Below are 23,139 nucleotides of genomic sequence, written 5' to 3' on the forward strand. Positions count from 1 at the left end.
GGTAAGATGAGAAATGAGAACTGTTGAAATTCCTTTAACAAGTTTACCTTAAGTTCTAATGATCTTTCTTGGAGCAGACAAACCATTATGTGTATTAATATTCTGTGACTATTTGTTACAGAGTAGACAAATACAGTCAAATATTACCTATAGACAAATTCAGTTTTCCTGTTTTGTATGCTGAAGTAGCCACAAATCAGATACTTGATCTTGCAATAGGGAAAAAGCCCATAACATTTTTACTTTAAACGAAGTCCATGTTGTCAATCAGGAAAAAAACACAGTAGTAACAAAGTAATAATCTGGTCTAGTCAACGACTACTATCCTTCATCTTTTTTTAACATTTTCTTCTCTGCAGGATATCCAGTGCCACGACAAATTAAAAAGGACAAAAACTAAATTCAAAAATTGATAAATACCATCCTTTCAAACTTTTTTCTTCTTGAATAGCATTAAGACATTTCACACATTGATTTAGTATACTTGAAATTTATTTACATGTATTTACAGGACTGTTATTCCTGATAAGCAACAAAAGAATAAAAACTCCAGATGTCCATTGCAAATGATGAACAGAAAATCTTTATGGAGGAAATAGTTTCAAAAAATTTCAGGATATACAGCCTGATGAACTGTAAATCTAAATCAAACCTTGTATCAGTTTTTTTAGATGACCTCTGAGAGCTACACAGAGAAAATTTCTGATTCCAAACTAAATTCCTCTCTCACCTAAGGTTTTCTATAGTTTATAAACATAGCATTTCATATAAGAGGAAATAAATTTGAATGGTGCACCTACATATAAAATATTTGTTTATACACTTCTACAAATAACATACCTTATTTCCTTCTTATCCTAATTTATATGTTGCATGTATGTACTTATAGAATATCAGGAAAAACAATCAAACATACACAATACCATTCAGAGCTGGTTTTTTCCTGTATTTCAGTTGACATCTTTGATATAATGAAGAACACAAGATTACAGGTATCAGCAAGATAAAAAAAGAATAAGCCATCTTCTAGAATGACCAAAAAATATAAATGCATATACACAGACATTTAGGGCAGATTAAACAGCTGAATGAATGAAATAAAATCTGCCATAAAACTTCATTCAGCATTGTATCAGGTGAACTGAAAAGAATAACAAAGTACAGTACAAAACTACAAATCATAATGGCTCAGCTCCATCCTTCCCCCTATTATCTCAGTCTCTTCTACTAATTAAAAAACCCATTCTTAATTCAAGACTGACCCTTTGTGAAGACAAAACGCTAGTTTTTGTATAAATGCATGTATCCAGTCAAACTGGTAAATATGCGGAAACAACTTATGGCCTTGTTTTACTAACATTTAGCTGCCAGATAAATAACTTCAACTACAAAAACACCTGCTTTCTTATAGAAAACAACCTGTCAGGTGACATTTACCTAAAGGTGTGCTTTGAAATTAATCCCATCTACCCAGCAATAAGTATAACTGCCCACCTATGAAAAGCAAAAGAACTGAGAAGGGTGTTCCTGAAAATTCATTAAAATACCAGTCTCAAGCTGGCCATAAACATTTAAACCTGTGATCCAAACTTTTATATATATACACTGAATTTAAAATGTGATGCTTAGTCAAACATGTCTTTTGACTAAGATTTTAGTTTAATCTAATGCAGCTCAGATATAATTCCCATACAAATAGGTTAAATTCCCCTGCAGTTGTGTGTTTGTGTATTTTTATCACACTCATATTGTTGTCACCTACTGTTAACACAAATAATTTAAATTTCAGTTTAAACCTTCCCTTTAGATTACTGTTGTCTTGGGTCTTTGCCTGCCAGTGTTTTTCTAATCCTCAACTTCATTCTCTGCCTCCTAGGAAAGTCAAACAGAAGATTATCAGATCTACCTGAACTAACTTCAGAGTGACACAACCAGAACAGTTATGCACTTGTATGCATCACATTTCTGCACCTTTCATTAAAATGACTTAAGGACATGCTGGTATTTCTCCATCAGGTCTTACAACCTATTAATCCACACTCAAAACAAGTAATACAACAGGAAGGATTTTCAAGAACCCCTAAGTCAATGGGTTTCTAACACATTTCAAAAGTTTTGAAAACCCCAAACAATCATTTCAAAACCACTGTGTCTATTTTTAAATATAAATAAAATATTCAGTTTTGATAAGTAATTTTTTATTTTGGGCCCGCATGAATAAACTCAAGCAAAAGAAAATATCTGGAGGAGAGATTTATTGGTGGAAAGAACCCTTTTAAAATTTAAAAGCCCTTTTAAAATGTAAACATAGATTGCTGGCTACTACTTGATGTCTCCCTGTCACCATCCCAGAGCCCCTCCAAATCTTCTACAACAGGGCTGGAAAAATGAGGCACTGTGTGATGGACTGGACCTTCACATCAAGCTTGACAGACTTAGGTCCAGCTTGCTGATGCAGCAAAAAGTATAAGGATCATTACATCGGTATTAAAATATTTAAGCTCCAAACTCCTTAACCTAAGAGGATTTATTCAGACAAAAATAAAGGAAACATGACATGGATGCACAGCAGTGAAATAACAATTAAAAGCCTTTTTAAAGTATTGCAGGATGCAGAAAATGCTAGTTTACACACTTGTGCCCTAGAGGCATCTCATCACAAAATGTAAATAGCAACATGCAAAGACAGATTTTTTCCCTTAGTTTCAACAAGTTACTCTGTACATTCTGCTGGTAAGGAAAGTGAGGGGGGAAAAAAAGACAACCTTCATCCTACTTTTAAAATAATTTTTAAGTACACTGCTACTTACCTCAGCTAGCTTGAGTTACTGCCAAGAGGTCCTTCATCTCACTGTGACAAAAACTTTTAGCATTTAAGTAATTTATTTTCTTTCAGATAGATTCTTCTATCCTGAAATATTCCTTTAAGGCATAACAGATGCCAACCTGATACTGTAATCTAACCTAAAACTTTGTTTTTGGGATGCGGTTTTCAATGATAGCCTGAAACTAAGGAGTAGATTCAGAAGTCTTTAAACCAGAAAGGAAGAGATTGATTTAAATAAAATAGAGAAGGGTTTATTTTGCTCCCGCTTAAATTAGGAACAGTTCAAGTTTTAAACTACAAAATTGCAGAAGTATAACAAAGACATGGGAACTTGATCCAAGGGTGTTGAACTGAAGTGAATGGCAGTTTGGATGGTTTTGGATCAATCCCTAAATAGGAAGCAGGCAGAAGAGAAAGCTGAATAAAGTAGTTTTAAGCTTAATGCCTAAAGCACCTACTAAATTTAATAGCATAATAAACAATCAACAAAAGATGCCTCAGACATGCACTATTTCAGAAACTGCAACTGAATTTTATCTTCCACTGTATGAAAACCAAGAAGTATGAGTTCTAGGCCTACTGACTGTGGTAGGTCAGAAAAGTATGACCGTTGCTTATGCTGACATTCATATTGGCCTTAATGACTGGGCTTCATTTCCAGCATTGCAGGTGGTGTAACTTTGGCTGAGCATGTACACCAATTGTGGCACAGATAAGGTACAATTTGAGACAATTCTGTTTCTGAGAGTATGCAAACATACAATTTTCCACAGTATGAACTTTGTTATTTTATAATTTTGTTATCTGTATCACTGTTGACAAACCTTGTAATAATGACTGTCCTTGTAATAAAGGAGGTAGAATCTGTATCAAATCTAGAGGTTTTGTTTCCTTTTTAAGAAAGAGATAATGAAGCTGCCCATAAAAACATCTGTTGGAAAAAGAAGCCGTTTGGTTTGCTGAAAGTATTACCAGAAACATACTAATCTTTGGAAGTGTAGAAGCATGCTGTTTCTGAAGGTTTAATGCCACCATAAAAAAGAAAGAGCCTACAGTGCTGAAAATGATCAATGAAAGAATTTTGGTTTATGCTTTTTGTTTAATGAGGTACAATTAGCATAATGATTTTTTATACATATAGACTTAACTATCTTACATTACAAAACAGTCCTGATATGCTGAACTTCACAAAAGTAATTCAGTTAACTCCTGTAATGCCCTTTGTATGTATAATCATGAGTTCATGTAGAACCAAAGTAAGATAACAAGGAGAATGTACAAAGAAATCCAGATTAAAAGGCACCCTGGTTTATTTAGCAGGGTTTGTATATGTTTTAAACGTGGTGGACCCATTAACTTTTGTCAGTATCTCAAATACATTCTTTAGCAACTCAGATGACACATTTCACATGATAGAAGACCTACTGAGCAGAAATTCAAGAAATGCATAGTATAGCTAGACTAAATACCAAAGGGGAATATTTTCGTGCATTAAAATAAAGAGGCCTAAAACACATTCTTGTACTTGTGCAGTATACTCCACTTTCAGCTGTTCATCGGTATTCAGTTTATATAGCATTCTTCTGGTATTATACACATATGCAGTACTGATTTAAAAGACCCTAATGAGATTAAAATCTTAAAAAGAAAAACTATTTTTGTATGAAAACAAACAAAACCCTTAGGAATTACAAACAAAATTCTGATACACTTTAATATTTTATTAATTAAAATGGAATCTGTATTCGTGACAGATGGAGAACATAAAGCCACTTTCTGTAACTAAGGTCTAAGACAGGTAACACACTTCTTCCAGAATCCAGAAAAGTTTTCTTCCAGCATTAAATACTATATGTGTGAAAATAAAAACTATTAATTTACTGCAAAGTAGAACAAAAATGAATATATGAGAAAATACAATAGGAAATAATGTTATGCTTGAAAGAATTTATAACACATTCTCCAGTATATTTTTGTTTGGGACTAATTCTACTTGTGGTTTTCTTTGTACATTTAACTACTATTCAGTTATTGTTACTATAGCTCTGGCTTGCCTAAGCTCCTGAACAGCCACTGTTTGCTTACAAGGTAGGTAGGAGTCAGAAGATATTTACTAACTGTGAATAACTGAATAGATTTGCTTACAGAATGAGCTTCCAGGTTTCAACTGATAACTGGATTTTCAGTTTGCTACAGTGAAAAAAGCAACATTTCTAGAACAAACTTACTAGTTCATTTAGCCAACAAAAATAATAACCTTAGAAGTAATTCCTAGAGCTTCAAAAAATGTATTTGAAAGACTGGAGTCCACTCATTTGTAAAACAGTGTAAACTTTAATATACAACAGTGGAAGTTCCTAGTGAATCTCTTCTGAACTTTGGTAGCTTTTAGGCACACAGTCCCAGTCTAAAATGTGGTTAATTTCCTAATGTCAGTTGATTTTGAGCACATGCTTAAAATTACTACTAAAATCAAAGTTGGCTTACAGTGAGGTTTTTGTCCTCTTTGATTTGCAAACAGAGAGACGAGGGCAAAACATTCATTTTAGCAGGGAAGTGACTGAATAGGGATCCTGGGTATTATTTTATGATATTGAATGAGAAAAAAATGTAAACAGTTGAAGAAAACATAAAGGTTTGCAAAAGTAACACATGAAAGATGGATACTTTGATACAATGCAGCCACAGTGTATATACTGCAAAATCTTCAGACTTAACATATTTATGCTGCCTAATTCCCAAACCACCAAAATTTGCATTTTGTTGTTTTCATTATGTTGTCAAGGGTGCATAATTCTGTTAAAGTCTCAGACTTCAAGAAAGCATCTTTCCATGTAAGACAGGACTTAAAGATTTAAGTGTCACTTACATTACCCAAACACAATAATAAAACAGAAATAAAACATAATCTTAAATTGGCATCCTTGCTAGATTTTGAGAGTTTTCTAAGCACTTCAATCATTTTATTCCCATATCACAACTAAAAACAAAGCAGAAAATACTTCATGCCTCAGTAGAATTCTTACACTTGAATGTTGGGTTTTATATTAGTTGTTACGTTTCTCTGCTCAGTATTTTGTAGCTTTTCTGTTTTCTCATGTGTGACAATTAAATTTCATCATCCACAGATTATCAGACAGTTTACAAAAATGTTCTAACAAGAAAAACTAAAATGCTATTTAAATACTACTATTATTTAAAACCAACATATAGTTAAACAATTGGGCAGATGGTATTTGTCTAAAGCAAATTTCATTGAAGTATATTCGCAGGTTTACACTATAGAAATTTAAAAAGTGTATTTTTTTCAAATATTTGATTAAGTGCTTCAAAATGCTGAAGTAATTCAGTACTCAAATTATAGTGTTTGATGTAATTTCTGGCATCACTACAGCAAATGTCACATAAAAGAAAAACATTTTATTTAAAGTAAGGTTTTGACAGCAGTCTGGCATAGTCAACAATCTTATTCACAAATTGGAAGGCTGGTTATAATCAAACATGTACAGAGGGAATTACTTTTTTTCTTCTGTCCTCTTGAAACAATGTAAACACTTAAAATTTCACCCCCAATCTTCCTTAATTACCCTAATCTATGAATACAGAAAAAAATTAGGTAGGCATAACATGTAACCTGAACAACTTGAAGTAGTGGTACTAAATGTGATACTACTACTAATAAACATCTGCCAAAGGACATGAAATAGACGTGTCGTCCTGCCACATGTTCATTAGTGTCCTCTCAGAATTATCCCTGATCCTGCAAAATGTCCAGTATGATCTAAGCCTTATTCTCACAGTTCTGTGATCTTCAGTGATTTTCTCCTGCTATGGTTGCAAGCTTTGGCGGAGATGCCGTGTTTATTAATCAAGCACAGAATCATATTAATGTGGTTACATAGCCTCTGAAATAGCATTTTTTCCTAATGCAGCCAGCTCAGAGCATAGGCAGACACTGTGCAAGTGTCTGCACCATCTGCATTGACATACCTGATACAGCATGACGCAACTCACTCTCCACCCCACATTTCCCAAGAGGATAGTTAAGGGAACAATGGAAAAATCTCCTGCTACATACATATTCATTTCCTTACAGTAGTCCATTTTAAACATATGCAATTTCTTATTTGTAAACTAATGTGAAATAGATAAACTGTTACACATTTAGCAGGCTGTCTCGCATGTTGACAGCTCTATTGCATTGGTAAAAATTCAGGCCAATAAACAAAAAATGACTAAGTGAACTAAATGAGATATAATAAATGCTTTTAACTTTGGGGCAATATCACCTGCTCATGTACAACACTGTTAGATTTCATTATATTCAAACCAAAGCGTTTCTAAATTCTTTTCTGTTATTCTTCAGTTGTAAATGGCTGTTTCACAGTAAAGGTATCCTTCATTCCTTTCACTCACCATCTTTAAATACTTAAGATTCCACCCCTCCATCCCACTCCCTACCTAAATTAGATATATATTCAAGTATCTCCTAATAAATTAGTTGACCTAGTCTTCTGCTAATTTGGGGTTTTTTTGGTCCATTTGTATCCAATGGTAAAATACTTGGAACTGAGTGCAACAGGCTCTTTCGTAAGGACAGGCAAGGTAGAAGAGGTGGAGGAGTTGTACTCTACATCAAGGAACACCTTGAATGTATCGAAGTAAACTATGGTGATTGAGACTGCTCTATTGAATGACTCCGGGTTAAAGTCAGAGAGGTCATCTCCAAGCAGGACCTCACAGAGGGCATCTGCTACCGACCTCCTAACCACGATGACGAAGCTGACGAAGCGATATTTGGGGCACTAAAGCAAGCTTCTGGCCAACAGAACCTAGTCCTGATGAGTGACTTCAACTACCCAGATATCTGCTGGAAGAACAATACGGCAGCTTGCATGTCATCCACCAAGTTCCTGGAATGCATCGAGGACTGTTTCTTGATACAAATGTTAGATGTGCCAACCAGGAATGAGGCACTGCTGGACTTGCTATTCACAAACTGAGAAAGCCTGCTTTGTAATATCTTGGTTAGTGGTAGCCTTGGCTGCAGTGATCACAATATTGTGGAGTTTGGGATCCTGCTGAGTGTGCTGAAGGTCGGCTCTGAGACAAGGGTTCTAGATTTTAGAAGAGCAAAGTTCAGCTCACTCAGACCTCAGTTGGGAGGGATTTGGTGGGATGCTTCCATGGAAGACAAAGGAGCTGGTGAGTGCTGGGAGTTCTTCAGGAACGCTCTCTTGGAAGCACAAAGCCAGTTTATCCCCTATAAAGGAAAGGGAAGTAAGCAGAGCAAGAGGCCCCCCTGGATCAACCATGAGCTCTTGCATCTACTCAAATCCAAAAGAGAAGCATACCAGAGATGGAGAAGTGGAGGATTATCCATTGAGAACTACAAGGGCATTGCCAGAGTGTGCAGAGATGCAGTCAGAAAAGCAAAAGCCCAGCTCAAATTAAAACTGGCAGTAGATGTCAAAAATAACAAGAAAGAGTTCTTCAGATATGTCAACCATAAGCAGAAAAAGAAGGAAAACATAGACCCACTGTTAAACAGAAAAGGAGAGTCAATCACCAATGATGCTGAAAAGGCAGAGGTCCTCAACACCTTCCTCACCTCTGTCTTTACCAGCACTGCTGGGTCCCAGGCTTTGGGAACAAAATTGCCAATTGTACCAAACACTGACCCACCATCGATGAAGGAAGAGTTAGTACATGAATTACTACAGGAGCTTGACCCCCACAAATGGATGGGCCCTGACGCCATCCACCCAAGGGTGTTGAGAGAGCTGGCTGACATCATCACAACGCCACTCCCCATCATCTTTGAGAAGTCATGGAGAAGAAGGGATGTCCCAGAGGACTGGAGGAAGGCAAATGTTACCCCTATCTACAAGAAGGGCCTGAGGGAGGATCCAAGTAACTATAGGCCCACCAGCCTTACTTCAATCCCTGGGAAAGTTATGGAATGAATCCTCCTGGGGGCCATCACACGTCAATTGAAGCATGTGATTGGGAAAAGCCAACATGGCTTCACTAAGGGCAGATCGTGCTTGACAAACCTGGTGGCCTTCTATGACAAAGTGACTTGCCCGGTTGACACGGGGCGGGCAGTAGACATCGTCTACCTGGACTTCTCCAAGGCCTTTGATACGGTCCCCCACAGTCTCCTCCTGGAGAAATTGATGTGTTATGGCCTAGACAAGTGGTCTGTGTGGTGGGTGGGGAGCTGGCTGACAGGCCGCACCCAAAGGGTGGTGGTAAATAGCTCCTTTTCCAAGTGGCAACCTGTCACAAGTGGGGCCCCCCAGGGATCAATATTGGGCCCAATGTTATTCAACATCTTTATAAGTGATCTGGATAACGGCATCAAGTGTAGCCTGATGAAGTTTGCTGATGACACCAAATTGAGTGGGGAAGTAGACACTCCAGAAGGGAGAGCTGCTCTGCAGGAAGATCTGGAGAGGCTGGAAGAGTGGGCCAACAAGAACCTTATGAAGTTCAACAAGGACAAGTGTAAGGTCATGCACCTGGGAAAATGTAATCTGGGAGTGCAGCACAAACTGGGATCCACCTGGCTGCAGAGCAGCTCTGTGGAAAGGGACCTGGGGGTCCTGGTGGACAGAAAGCTCAACAGGAGCAAACAGTGTGCTGCTGCAGCCAAGAAGGCCAGCAGGATGCTGGGTTGCATCAAAAAGGGCATCACCAGCAGAGAGAAGGAAGTCATCATCCCACTCTACTCAGCGCTTGTCAGGCCACACCTGGAGTACTGTGTACAGTTCTGGTCCCCGCTATACAAAAACGATGTGGACAGGCTGGAAGGGGTCCGGAGAAGGACCACCAAGATGACCAAAGGATTGGAAAGCCTGCCATACGAGGATAGGCTGGGAGAACTGGGGTTTGTTCAGCCTTGAGAAAAGGAGGCGTAGAAGGGATCTCATCACCATGTACCAGTACTTAAGGGGTAGCTACAAAGAAGATGGAGACTCCCTTTTTACAAGGAGTCACATGGAGAGGACAAGGGGGAATGGACACAAGTTGCTCTTGGGGAGATTCCAATTGGACACAAGAGGGAAATCTTTCACAGTGAGGACAGTCACCATTGGAATAATCTCCCCAGGGAAGTGGTTGACTCGGCCATGTTGGACACCTTCAAGAGTTGTCTGGACAGGGTGCTGGGCCATCTTGTTTAGACTCTGCTCTCCCTATAAAGGTTGGACTAGATGATCCTGAGGTCCCTTCCAACCTGTGATTCTGCGATTCTGTAATACAACTGTGCCTTTACAGTTAATGCCTTTGTAGCCATGACCGCACAATCACAGCCACATCACAATGTAAATTCTTGCTCAGTTTGTTTTCTAGTACAAACCTGAAATACCTTTCACTACTGTGGCCTTCCCAATTTCTGTATTTTATGAGTTTGTGTGTGAGATTTTTCTTCCTCAGTACTACGGAAATAACTTCTTAACACCCCAACAAAACTCTCATTTTTTTCAATGACATTTTCCACACCTTTTCTTCCCTCCCCCTCTAGTACTTCCTGTACTAGAATCTAGTATTTAGTGACATTTATTTTTGGTTCTTGATGATTAATAAATTCATTGTTTCCTAACAATATTTTTCCAATAGTAATCAGATCCAGTGTAAATCTCAGTCCTGTTTCAATTTTGATAATGCAGGAACCATAAAGTACAATATGGTGAGGTGGCATTACACAGACCAAAATGAAGTTTAAGACATAACGCACTAATTTTATAAAAACTTAGAAATATTTACAACACTAAGTGTTTGCACAATTAATACTATTAAGAAAGTTTAGAGGCCTTTGCTCAATTATATTATGCTTCTTAAATTACTATTCCAACATTGCTACAAGACAGCAGTATTATTAGGTTAGCAGTCAGAAGCTGCTACTTAATTTTTCTAACATATATTCTAAGTTTTAATTTGTACCTTCTTCAAAACTGATGCTTCAAAACTGAAATGTACCGACCAATTTCAGACAAAAAATATGAGTATCTGTCTATCGTGAAGAGGGAAACTTCAGAAAACTGCTTTTAGCTCCCTACGAACCATGATGAAAATAGAAGCTTTGTCGTAAGTGCAAGCAAACTCAAACATTTTAAGAATTTAGGCAGTTAGCTCTGAATCATATTTTTGTCTTTGGGTCACCTCTAGTTATAAGGCTAAAATTCATAAAACACAGGAAAACTTTGGCTACTTCAATGTTATCCAACAACACTAAGAAACAGGAGCAAAAAAAAAAAGCTCACTATATATTTTGGGGTCTGTTCTATTTTAGACACTCAGTTGGAGCTCATCAGGTGTGCTCCTGGAATGCATCTTCCAGCATGGCTTCATCTAACAGTGCACATCTGGTCTGTGGCAAAATACTAATATAAGTGTAACCTTTTGCTTAAAATTCCTATTAAAATTTCAACTTTCCCCAGGTACTCTTGAACTCTGCAAGTTCTTTCATCCTTTACCAGAAATGTACCTGTCACACAACTGTACTTGTTATTTCCATACAGATGAGAAATTTTGAACAATTCAAATTACACCAAAATGATAGGCTTGTTAAAAACATTGGCAGAATGATTTCTAAAATGTCGTGGGTAGAATCCAGAAGTGAAAACTGACTATTTTAAACTTCATACTAACAAACTTAATATAAATCACAGTAACTAACCAGAAAGACAGCATTATAGGAAGTGATATTTAGCAGGTGCCAGTTCATAATGCCAGCATTTTGATACTTTCTGACATCAGCTGAAGTTGAGACGAAGGCAGCCAACGGGAAAATGTTAAGAGTTTCATCAACTAATTATTTTTGTATTATGAATAATTTAAGTATGTTATTTAATCAGCAGGTGTTAATGTTTGAGAACATTAGGTGGATTCTAGTGTAGCTGACACTTTAACACATTTTATTTACTTTTAAATAAGAAAACCAAAACACTTTCCTTTACCCTGAAAAATCAAAAATGTATTTCTAAAATCTTAGTTTTTCCTATATGTCACAAATGTGGACCCAGCATCCCAAGGCACAGAATATGCTATTGTTATTCTTGAATTCATAAAGACAGAAAGCTTTCTTCTAAACAAATTTAGACAGTAAGTTTATTTACTAAATAAATCTACTTCCTTACTAATTAATCTACTTACTAAACACAGTACATGAAAATTCAAATGACACCCCTAATGTGACTGTAAGATGCAGCAAAAGACACTTACCCCACATTTTAAAATCTCTCCTGAATTTAAAAGCTTAGTTCCTCCCTTTTATTCTGAATTTTTGGCAATACTGACAAGCGAGCTGTTGTCCTGATAAATTAGCAAGGACAATCTGACTCCTGGTTAAAAAAAACTACCTAAACTTGAATCTCTACGTTGTTGTGTTTTGATTGCTGTTGGGTCTTGTGCTGGTTTTGGCTGAGAAGGGGTTAATTCTCCTCACTGTGGGGGTCGGCTACCTTTCCAGCTTCCCGCGCTCTGCCGCGTGGCGGGGGGGGGGGGGGCTGGGAGGGGCAGGGCCATGGTGGGAACGGCTGACCCCGACTGGCCAATGGCAGGTTCATTCCCTACCATGTGACACCATGACCAATATATTGAGGGGGGGGCAGTTGCAGCGCGGAGGCGGCGTCGGGTCGGCGGGCGGCTGCGGCGCGTGCGGTTTGTTTCGGCGGTTCGTTCCCCCTCTCCCCTCCCTTCCCCCTCCCTTCCCCCTCCCCCGGAGCTTTGCGCCTCTCGTTGTTCTCCTTTACATTGCATTTCTACTGTTGTTTCTTTTAATTTTAATTATTAAACTGTTCTTATCCCAAGCCACGCGCGTTACCCTTCTGATTCTCTCCCCCATCTGCCGGTGGGGGAGTGAGCGAGCGGCTGTGTGGGGCTGAGCTGCCGCTAAACCACGACAGTCTTTTTGGCACCCAACGTGGGGCTCAAGGGTTGGAGATAACAACAGCTGCTGGTCACTGCACCATGTTGTCCTTTTTGCAGTTGGTGTTAAAAATCGGTGTTGGTTGTTTGAGTCTGCTGTGTTCTGCTGTGATTAGTAATGTTTTGCCTACGAGATTTGTTATACAAACACTCGTTTTCAGCTTTATCTGGTATTTGGGGTTTTTGCTGAAACCGTTACTGTACTTCGGATACCACCTTGTTGAGGCAATTAGCAATTATACCTCCTCCTCTGAGAGATTTTATATGGAGGAAATACAGAATTGTACCTTTGCAACTTTGTTCTATGATGTTTGTGCCTTTGTTACAGCAACGTTTTTGTATCTTGAACATCCTTGGGTGGTTAAGGTGCACTTATTGTTAGTTTTTGGGCATGTTGTTTTGGTTTTGACTAAGCAACTTAAGAATATCACCCAGAAATCTACCCCGAGGCTTGATAGTTACGAGTGGCAGGGCATGTGGGATAGCATGGGCAAATACCTAGGGCAGTGGGCACCCCCAGTGTTTTGGAGTTTCACCCCCGAACAAGTGCAGAATCCTAAAAAACTGGTAGAATATTTGGAGAAAGTATGTTGTTACGCTGGGAACTCCAGAGAGACACAGATAACTGCAACGTGCTGGGGTCTGGCCCATGCATACCGAGCCCTGCTCAACAGTATTCAGTGCCCCCAGGGGGAAGAGAACGTCTCTGGATTGAAATGCAAAGTGACTGGCACTGTAGACAATCCAGACAATCCCCGACAACAGGCACTGCAGCCACTCAAACCCCCACAACAAGTACCAGAGCTAGCTCAGAAAATAAACCCGTACCAGTATCAGTTGCCCCCATACACAAGACGAAATATTGGAAGCGGACATCAACTCGTTTAGAACGGGATGATGAAGAACCAGGGCCATCGCGGGGAGAGGAGGGAGAAGTAATAAATGAAATAGAGACCACCCGATCCCTGTCCTTAAGCGAGTTGCGAGATATGCGAAAAGATTATAGCCGTCGTTCAGGTGAGCACATTGCCACCTGGCTGCTCCGATGCTGGGATAATGGGGCCAGTAGCCTGGAACTAGAGGGAAAAGAAGCCAAACAATTGGGATCCCTTTCTGGGGAAGGGGGCATTGACAAAGCAATTGGAAAAAAACCACAAGCCCTCAGCCTCTGGAGGTGACTCCTGTCTGGAGTGAAGGAAGGGTATCCCTTTAAAGAAGATGTTACATATCGTCCAGAAAAATGGACAACTATGGAGAAAGGCATCCAGTATCTCAGGGAATTAGCTGTGTTTGAGGTGATTTATGGTGACCTGGATGATCAATGGTCATCCAAAGATCCAGATGAAGCCGAGTGCACACGACCCATGTGGCGGAAGTTTGTACGGAGCGCACCATCTTTGCATGCAAACTCATTGGCAGTGATGTCCTGGAAAGATGACGAGACACCAACGGTGGCAGAGGTGATAGATAGACTCCGGGATTACGACACAAATATCTCTTCCTTGCTTGTCTCTGCTGTGGAGAAACTATCCCAAGAGGTCCAGCAACTCAAAGAAGATCTGTCCTACTCCCCACCTCGACAGAGCAGTGTCTCAGCTGTTAGGAATAAGCGTCCTTTGGCTCAAAGAAGGGGATACACACCACGGGCCACCCTATGGTTCTACCTGTGTGACCACGGAGAGGACATGATGAGGTGGGATGGCAAGCCTACCTCGACCCTACAGGCACGAGTACATGAACTGCAAGGGAGAACAGTCACCCAGGGAGGCTCTTCCAGGAAAGCTGCTGCTCCAGTTTCCAGTGAGCAAGTCCCCAGACAGAGGAGTAGAAGCGCAGATTTTATTTCTAAGTGTAATAGAGGGGCTCCTGATTCACATTTACAGGAAGTGAGTTGTGACTGCCATGATCAGGACTAGAGGGGCCTTGCCTCCAGCCGGGTGGAGGAAAGGGATAACCGGGCTTACTGGACTGTGTGGATCCGATGGCCTGGCACGTCCGACCCACAGGAGTATAAAGCTTTAGTGGACACCGGCGCACAGTGCACCTTAATGCCATCAAACTATATAGGGGCAGAACCCATCAGCATTGCTGGAGTGACAGGGGGATCTCAAGAGCTAACTGTATTGGAGGCCGAAGTGAGCCTAACTGGGAATGAGTGGCAGAAGCACCCCATTGTGACTGGCCCAGAGGCTCCGTGCATCCTTGGCATAGACTACCTCAGGAGAGGGTATTTCAAGGACCCAAAAGGTTACAAGTGGGCTTTTGGTGTAGCTGCCTTGGAGACGGAGGAAACTGAACAGCTGTCTACCTTGCCCGGTCTCTCAAAGGACCCTTCTGTCGTGGGGTTGCTGAAGGTCAAAGAACAACAGGTGCCAATCGCCACCACAACAGTGCGTTGGCGGCAATATCGCACCAACAGAGACTCTCTGATCCCCATCCATAAACTCATTCACCAACTGAGGAGCCAAGGAGTCATCAGTAAGACCCACTCACCCTTTAACAGTCCCATATGGCCAGTCCGGAAGTCTAATGGAGAGTGGAGACTAACAGTAGACTATCGTGGCCTGAATGAAGTCACTCCACCGTTGAGTGCTGCTGTGCCAGAAATGCTAGAACTTCAATACGAACTGGAGTCAAAGGCGGCCAAGTGGTGTGCCACAACTGATATCGCTAATGCATTCTTCTCAATCCCTCTGGCAGCAGAGTGCAGGCCACAGTTTGCTTTCACATGGAGGGGTGTCCAGTACACCTGGAATCGACTGCCCCAGGGGTGGAAACACAGTCCTACCATTTGCCATGGACTGATTCAGACTGTACTGGAACAGGGAGAAGCTCCAGAACACCTTCAATACATTGATGACATCATTGTGTGGGGCAACACAGCGGAAGAAGTTTTTGAGAAAGGTGAGAAAATAGTCCAAATCCTTCTGAAGGCTGGTTTTGCCATAAAACAAAGTAAGGTGAAGGGACCTGCACGAGAAATCCAGTTCTTAGGAATCAAATGGCAAGATGGTCGTCATCAGATTCCAATGGATGTGATCAACAAAATAGCAGCCATGTCTCCACCAACTAGCAAAAAGGAAACACAAGCTTTCTTGGGCACTGTGGGTTTTTGGAGAATGCATATTCCAAATTACAGTCTGATCGTGAGCCCTCTCTATCAAGTGACCTGGAAAAAGAATGATTTCAAATGGGGCCCTGAGCAAGGACAAGCCTTTGAACAGATTAAACGAGAAATAGTCCATGCAGCAGCTCTTGGGCCAGTCCGGGCAGGACAAGATGTAAAAAATGTGCTCTACACTGCAGCCGGGGAGAATGGCCCTACCTGGAGCCTCTGGCAGAAAGCACATGGGGAGACCCGGGGTCGACCCCTAGGGTTTTGGAGTCGGGGATACAGAGGGTCCGAAGCCCGCTATACTCCAACTGAAAAAGAGATATTGGCAGCATATGAAGGGCTTCGAGCTGCTTCAGAAGTGGTTGGTACTGAAGCACAGTTGCTCCTAGCACCCCGACTGCCAGTGCTGGGCTGGATGTTCAAAGGAAACATCCCCTCTACACACCATGCAACTGATGCTACATGGAGTAAATGGGTTGCACTGATCACCCAGCGGGCTCGAGTAGGAAACCCCAGTCGCCCAGGAATCTTGGAATTGATTATGGACTGGCCAGAAGGCAAAGATTTTGGATTATCACCAGAGGAGGAGACGACACGTGCTGAAGAAGCTCCACTGTATAACAAACTGCCAGAAGATGAGAAGCAGTATGCCCTGTTCACTGATGGGTCCTGTTGCCTTGTGGGAAAGCACCGGAGATGGAAGGCTGCTGTATGGAGTCCTACACGACAAGTAGCAGAAACTGCTGAAGGAGAAGGTGAATCGAGCCAGTTTGCAGAGGTAAAGGCCATCCAGCTGGCCTTAGACATCGCTGAACGGGAAAAGTGGCCAGTGCTCTATCTCTATACTGACTCCTGGATGGTGGCAAATGCCTTGTGGGGCTGGCTGCAGCAATGGAAGCAAAGCAACTGGCAGCGCAGAGGCAAACCCATCTGGGCTGCCACATTGTGGCAAGATATTGCTGCCTGGGTAGAGAAACTGGTTGTAAAGGTACGGCATGTGCATGCTCACGTCCCCAAGAGTTGGGCCACTGAAGAACATCAAAACAACCAGCAGGTAGATCAGGCTGCCAAGATTGAAGTGGCTGAGGTGGATCTGGACTGGCAGCATAAGGGTGAACTATTTCTAGCTCGGTGGGCCCATGACACCTCAGGCCATCAAGGGAGAGATGCAACATACAGGTGGGCTCGTGATCGAGGGGTGGACTTGACCATGGATATTATTGCACAGGTTATCCACGAATGTGACACATGCGCTGCAATCAAGCAAGCGAAGCGGGTAAAGCCTCTGTGGTATGGGGGACGATGGCTGAAATATAAATATGGGGAGGCCTGGCAAATTGACTATATCACACTCCCACAGACCCGCCAAGGCAAGCGCCATGTGCTTACAATGGTAGAAACAACGACTGGCTGGCTGGAAACATATCCTGTCCCCCACGCCACTGCCCGGAACACTATCCTGGGTCTTGAGAAACAAGTCCTGTGGCGACATGGCACCCCAGAGAGAATTGAGTCAGGCAACGGGACTCATTTCCGGAATAGCCTCATAGACACCTGGGCCAAAGAGCACGGCATTGAGTGGGTGTATCACATCCCCTATCACGCACCAGCCTCTGGGAAAATTGAACAGTACAATGGACTGTTAAAAACTACACTGAGAGCAATGGGGGGTGGAACATTCAAGCACTGGGATACACATTTAGCAAAAGCCACGTGGTTAGTCAACACAAGGGGATCTGCCAACCGAGCTGGCCCTGCCCAGTCAGAAATCCTACATACTGTGGAAGGGGATAGAGTCCCTGTAGTGCACACAAAAAGTATGCTGGGCAAAACAGTCTGGGTTCTTCCTGCCTCCGGCAAAGGCAAACCCATTCGTGGGATTGCTTTTGCTCGAGGACCTGGGTGCACTTGGTGGGTGATGCGGGAGGATGGAGAAATCCGATGTGTGCCTCAAGGGGATTTGATTTTGGGTGAAAACAGTCAATGAACTGAATGGCACAATGTGAACTGCTATATAATACTGTGTGTCACCTCTGTGTTGTATCAATGATATCAGAGTACGAGCCTCCCAACCCATGGAAGATCAACTATGAAACAAGCCGTGCAGCAATGATGGAACGATGACTGACTCGGTATGCAGCAACCCAACGCCACAGACCATCTCTCCCACCCTGAAAGACTGATACGACAGATGGAGCCCAGAGTCATGGACTGAGTGAATTCAATGGACATTTTAATGGACATTTTACAGGGAAGGTCCATGAACTAAGGGAATGATGTCTGTGTATTATGTTAAAGGATGGGAAGGGGAGGGGTGGTGGTTGGTAAGGTTGTATTGCATCGTAAGGGACCTGGGCATGGTGTAAATGGTATGGAATAAGGGGTGGAGAATGTGCTGGTTTTGGCTGAGAAGGGGTTAATTCTCCTCACTGTGGGGGTCGGCTACCTTTCCAGCTTCCCGCGCTCTGCCGCGTGGCGGGGGGGCTGGAAGGGGCAGGGCCATGGTGGGGGCGGCTGACCCCGACTGGCCAATGGCAGGTTCATTCCATACCATGTGACACCATGACCAGTATATTGAGGGGGGGGCAGTGGCAGCGGCAGCGGGGAGGCGGCGCGGCGTCGGGTCGGCGGGCGGCGAGCAGCTGCGGCGCGTGCGGTTTGTTTCGGCGGTTCGTTCCCCCTCTCCCCTCCCTTCCCCCTCCCCCGGGGCTTTGCGCCTCTCGTTGTTCTCCTTTACATTGCATTTCTACTGTTGTTTCTTTTAATTTTAATTATTAAACTGTTCTTATCCCAACCCACGAGCGTTACCCTTCTGATTCTCTCCCCCATCTACCGGTGGGGGAGTGAGCGAGCGACTGTGTGGGGCTGAGCTGCCGCTAAACCACAACAGGTCTGAAAAAATATCCCAGCTGAGAGCTGGAAAAGCATTTAGATGTAGAAGAAATATTAAAGCATGGGTGAAGAAAACAAAAGAAGTAAGTTTTGATTATTTACCTAGCCAATAATATATAGATTTTATTAGACACCACAGAAATCCTTTAGAAGCAGGAATGGGAGATTACAAATTTTATTTATTTATAAACAAAACATTTCCTCAAAGACTGTTCGTGGTCATCCTACAGGGTTACCCCTTTTGGCAGAACTGGCTATTCAGAGAAGAGAATATGATCACAACTACATATTTTGTTTACATGCTTTCTCTCAATGATTAACATTTTTACATTTGTTATATTGGTTTTGCTAAATTCTGGTGTCAAAATACACAGTATGTATGTCAACTTTATGTTTATTTTATGCTACCAGTGTCAATATGAATCCACTGCTAGACAGACAAGTATCGATGTATTTTTTCAATTATATGTCTAATGAAAAGACCATGTGGTAATGATCAGTAAATTCTGATATTTGACAATGGTGTTTTGATCACTTTTAAATGTCTGGTGTGATAAACTCATCTCTTAATTAAAGCTGTGCTTATATTTAATCCAGAATCCTTTATAATCCAAACTATATGCCAGTTACACAGTAAATCTTCCACCTGCCTTTCAGTCACCACCTTTAAGCACTACATGTTCATTCTAGCTAAGTGTAGGAACAGTTTCCTCTCCTTCAAGACCATATCAATTATGTTTAATGAGTTTTTTACATTTATTCTTTGAGTGTGGATTTTGTGATGGGAGATTCCCTATAACCAGAAATTTTTTGCTACCTTTGATCATACAGTGAATTACACTTCTTTGTGTAAGACTTCCTCAAAAAAGGAATAACCAGAATAAGTTATTTGAAGAGAAAGCAAAGTGTAAGGAGAGTATTGCCTTACTGAATTATTTTGGCAGACCTACAACCAAGCTTTTATTTTAACTGCTTGATACGAAGACTCACAGTGATGTTAAATACAATGCTTTTGGTACTGCTTCTACCTAACTACTATCACCATTAACAAGATGCTTAGTTTCTCCTCCCCATCAAAACCTGCTTCAAGGTCACATCTTACTTCTATTTTGATTAAGTTGTGCTTCACAGAATCTTGAAAAAAAACATCTAAGCCCATTCCTCCCAAAAGGCAGGATCAACCTTTTCTACATCAGTAATAAGAAGGTATGCCTAATCCACCATACAAAAGTTCCACTTTGTAGGTCAACTATTTCAATACTTCAGGAAGTTTTCCCTAACATTTAACTTAAATGTCTTTAGCTGCAATTGAAGCTTATTATCTCCTGTCCTCTCCACAGGGATTACACAGAATGATTTCCTCTCCCTGGAAATTACAGAGAATGATTTCCTCTCCATGGTTAGCCTTTAACATTCTTGGTGATCATTAATATGTCTTCTCTTACAGAGACATCTTTCCTCCAAACTAAACAGCCACAATTCTTACAGTCTTCAAATATTATTCTTTCCAGACCTTTGTTGCTCTTCTCTGTGGTCCCTTAAGATGCCCCATATCTTTTTTTCAAGTGCAATTGCCAAAACTGGGCAAAGGATTCAGTCTGAAGACCTGCTCAGACTGAATAGAAAATGAGTCTGTCTTGTGTACTACAGTCAGTCCACTTTAGATGTTTTACAGTACACTTAGTCTTTTTCAATACCACGTCACTATCAACTTGCTCTCAGCTTTCTACTTACTATGTCTCATAGATTTTAAGCTGCCTAAGTGCTACCCAACGTCTTGTGGTTATGCAACTCATAATTTGTGAGAGATACAAACCACTTACTATAATAATCTTCTTTCCCCAAGATCTCCCAAGGTAAACATATTTTGTTTATCCTGACCTGACTTTAAATTTTATGAACTGACTCAATCTGCCAACCCAGCACAACACCATCCTACCAAATAAAAAAAGGAACACTCTTCTTCCAAGTTAAACTGAATCAGATCAGTAAAAGCTCCAATGTGGACTAGTGGAAGGGAAGACAGTGAGCCACTTGGCCCTTGCATATGAAAATACAACCTTAGCACATAAGTTGGCATTTTTCTTTATTGTTTTTCTTTCAACTTCCCCTTCCCTGTCCAGCATGTCCAGAGAAGGGCAACGAAGCTGGTGAAGGGTCTGGAGAACAAGTCTTATGAGGAGAGGTTGAGCAAGCTGGGGTTGTTTAGTCTGGAGGAGACATTATTGCTCTCTACAGCTACCTGAAAGGAGGCTGTAGCGAGGAGGGGGTTGGACTCTTCTCCTAAGTAACAAGCGATAGGACAAGAGGAAATACCCTCTAGTTGAGTCAGGGGAGGTTGGATATTAGGAAAAATTTCTTTACTGAAAGAGTGGTCAGGCACTGGAACAGGCTGCCCAGAGAGGTGGTGGAATCACCATCCCTGGAGGCATTCAAGAAATGTGAAGATGTGGCACTTAGGAACATGGTTTAGGAGACATGGTGGTGTTGGGTTGATGGTTGGACTTGATGATCTTAGAGGTCTTTTCCAACCTAAATGATTCTATGATTCTATATATCTTTTTAGTCTGCAAATTTAATACAGGTAATGTTGATTTCTCCAGATCACTAGCAAGCAGACTTTCAAGAATCCTGCTTTCCAGTCTGCTTACAAACAATTATTTTAAAACATTTTGTTACTGTCTCTGGGACTGCTTTAACCAAATCCCTAATATGCTTCAGTGAATGCCATCAAGTTCAAATGATTTTAATGCACCTAATTTATTGAAGCAGTCTCTAGTTGCTTGTTTTATACCTGAACACTTCCTTCTATGTCACTGATCATATGTAACCATATGATAAAAGTTAACTGCTATGCTAAAGACAGAGTGAAAACAAGAACTCAAGCTTATTTCCTCTTTGCTTAGCCAAAGACAACCATCCTCTTCTTGCTCATTTGTCTGTTGTTCCTGTATTCTCACTAATCATTTCGCTTTTCACTATTTGCATCTCATTTAATGCCTTTCTAATTTTGTCTTCTATTTTTAGAATTTTCAGTTAGATACTCCAAGACTTGTTGAATAAGTTCCTTCCTGGCATACGTATTTTCCAACAGGTACTGGAACAGACCCCTTCTTGTGCTCTGACACTAATCTCAAAAAGGAAAAGGAAAGGAAAATCTCAAAAAAGGAAAGGAAAAAAGGATTATTGAAGGTTATTTCACCATTAGCTGTTACTTACAGATTTTCAACAGGTTTATCTCATACCTGCTATTTGTTTCAAAGAAAGCAAGAAAAAAAAACCAAACCCAACAACCCTGGTATATAAGCTCCCTTTTCTGGAATAAAAGGTATCCTTCAAAACTGTACCACAGTAATAACTATGAGTATTGCCCAAGTATTACTTTAGCCTGTTACTGTAAAGGTGGATTTACTTAGATTACCGTGCAATTAGTTCTCTGACTTAACTGGCACCAGAACAGGGACAATGTTTAAGCGATAGTATTACAACTACCATACATGGAGTTATTCAATATAATTTATCATATATGTACATAAGGACTACTCTTTACCATTTCTACACTTCTACATGCAGTTCTTTTCTTACATGGCCAGTGACAGCATTCATTATCTTGCCAATGAAAGCTAATATTCATTCAGTCATTGAGCATAACTCCTAGAACTTTTTCAGAGCCACTACTTTTCAAAATTTGGTGCCAGATTTCATTTACAAGTTCAAGATACTGTACTTGTTACTTTGCCAAACTGGTTGCTGATCAAGTTCACCTGTTATCAACGGAGTCCATGAGTTTTTCTAAAAATGATGTTATACTTTCTATCACTCATCTAAATTGTGTGTCATCTGGAAATTTTTCTGAATAATTTTGTATTTTCTTCCAGATTTATTATGGTATTCAGAACTGGACCAAGAATCCACTCCAGAAATGTGTCTAGCAATTCAAGATGGCTTAAAAGCCAGTCCTCTTTTTTTTCCTTCAGCTAGTAAATTGAGTTACATCCACCTGCACTAAACCACACAAGTTATATAGTATTATAAACTTAGCAATTTATGCACATTTAAAAAGAAATAGAATACAAAATTTGTCTGACAAAGAAGTGGGCATCTGAAGATCACATTTTCTTAAGGTTTATGGAAAATAGACATGGAACTGACTTTATGAATTTGAATTCCACTGGCGTCATAAGATGTATAAAAGTTTGTAGTCAGTAGTTTTGAGTTCAAAGTTAACCATCTGTATTTAAGTACCTTTCCAAGTTGGAATGACAAGAAGACATTCCAAGTCAGAGGTCAGAACAGGTAGGTCCCCACCAAAGAATTAAATCACGTGCCATGATATTTCAAATCCAGAAGCTTACCCAACTACACAGATGTA

General features: G+C 40.8%; 1 protein-coding gene across 2 annotated transcripts in view; it reads right to left on the reverse strand.

The window, feature by feature from the left end:
* The window catches only part of CWC27 (CWC27 spliceosome associated cyclophilin), a 129,435-nt gene that overhangs the window by 21,621 nt on the left and 84,675 nt on the right, over nucleotides 1-23,139 (reverse strand). The window lies entirely within an intron of this gene.

The sequence above is a fragment of the Phalacrocorax aristotelis genome, chromosome Z (genome assembly GCF_949628215.1).
Source record: "Phalacrocorax aristotelis chromosome Z, bGulAri2.1, whole genome shotgun sequence".
Lineage (NCBI taxonomy): Eukaryota > Metazoa > Chordata > Aves > Suliformes > Phalacrocoracidae > Phalacrocorax > Phalacrocorax aristotelis.